The following is a 1,665-nucleotide window of genomic DNA, read 5'->3' as shown; positions in this document are numbered from 1 at the left end:
TTGTTTGCTCCCCTACAAATACTCTCAGTTTTCCCTTAGTCAGAGTCCGTTCTCGTTTATGTAATGTTGGTATACTTGCCTGTCTCCTGGATTTCCTCATTAAAATACCTTTTTGTATATCTCCTTCGTCCTCGTGCATGTGTTCCTCACCAACCGTAACAGAAGAAAGGACCGACTACAGTTTTTTGATCATGGACGATCCTAATGTTGCCCTGTTATACCTGGAGCAGAGGGACCGCTCCCTAGAGACTTACACCATGGATTTTTTGGAGTTGGCGTGCCTAACACACTATCCAGACCGCTCACTTTGTGTGTTTTACATCTCAAGCCTCGGACTGTATTTCTCCATCTGCCCCACCGAGGAGGGCATCTCCAGCCCCACTCACGAACCAGAGACCAGTCAGCTGTCATCCCGCTGCACGGAACTATTGCCAGAGCCCACCGCAGACGGAGAGCCTGAGCCTGCCGCGACACGTGAGCCAGCGCGCATCACCGCCACTGAGCCTATCGTCGCCTTGGAGCCTGAGCCTCTTGAATTGTCTGACCAGGTGCATGAGCCGGCTACATTGCCCGTCCCCGAGGGAGTTTTGGTGGAGATCGAGGGCTTGGAGGGAAGCTCTGCCCACACTCCCGCAGCTGAGGGTGAGCTGCAGCCGGTTTCTGGGAAGTACTATGAGGAACTTATGGACTGTTTTAAAGTGGATTTAATAGATTGGTTTGGGGAGGCATTACCCAGTTCTCCTGTGTCTCCGCTGGTTCTGCCCAGCTCTGGCCCTCCAGTGTTCCCACCCAGCCTCCCTCTCCTGCCTCCTCTTAAACCATCCAGTTCCTTCCTGCCTTGGTCAGTTGTCGACCATCCGCCGCCTCGGGACTCCACTCCTCTGGCTTCGCCTCGTCCCTCTGGCTCTGTCAGGCTCCTCCTTCCCTCCGGCTCCGCCTCCATCCTCAGTCACTCCGGCTCCGTTGCGGTCTTCCGGAGCCCCGCCTTCACCTCGGTCGCATGAGCCTTCAGCTCCGCCTTGGCCCTCCGGATCCTTTGTCCCCAGGGTGTCGTTTAGGCCTTCTCCACCATGGCTCCTCCCTCTTTTCGACTCCGCCCTGGGGCTTCGTCCTGGCTGGTCTCTTGACAAACATCTGGTTTCTCCTGCTCCTGGCTTCCCCTTGGCTCCTCCCACCCTCCACTCCCCCATGGACTTAATTTTTTGGACTCTTTTTGTTTCTGGGCCTCTCCTGCTCCACGCCCTTCTCCAGAGCCCCCACCCTCCCTCCTCAGTTTGAACTCTTTACGGCGCGAGGACGCGCCTTCCTGGGAGGGGGCGATCTGTTACATGTCTGTGTGTTTTGAGTTTCTGTTGTGACCTAGTTTTCCCCAGTCGGTTTAATTAGTTATTCTGTTCACCTGTGTTTGATTAATTAACTCATTAGTTCTTTTGTTTGCTCCCCTACAAATACTCTGTTTTCCCTTAGTCAGAGTCCATTCTCGTTTATGTAATGTTGGTATACTTGCCTGTCTCCTGGATTTGCTAATTAAAATACCTTTTTGTATATCTCCTTCGTCCTCGTGCATGTGTTCCTCACCAACCGTAACAGTTGTTGCTGTTTGATTAATATTAAGGAAGTGCTGTCACTTTAAGAGAATGCACTGATTCAGTACGTTCAGCCGTC

At 52.8% G+C, this 1,665-nt stretch overlaps 1 pseudogene; it reads left to right on the top strand.

Annotated features, from left to right (window-relative positions):
* The window catches only part of LOC107704611 (zinc finger protein 3 homolog), an 11,650-nt pseudogene that overhangs the window by 2,374 nt on the left and 7,611 nt on the right, over positions 1-1,665 (top strand).

The sequence above is a fragment of the Sinocyclocheilus anshuiensis genome, unplaced genomic scaffold (assembly GCF_001515605.1).
Source record: "Sinocyclocheilus anshuiensis isolate Anshui unplaced genomic scaffold, SAMN03320099.WGS_v1.1 scaffold3347, whole genome shotgun sequence".
NCBI lineage: Eukaryota > Metazoa > Chordata > Actinopteri > Cypriniformes > Cyprinidae > Sinocyclocheilus > Sinocyclocheilus anshuiensis.
Note: the sequence above shows the minus strand (reverse complement) of the source record. Positions and strands in the feature narration are given on the sequence as shown.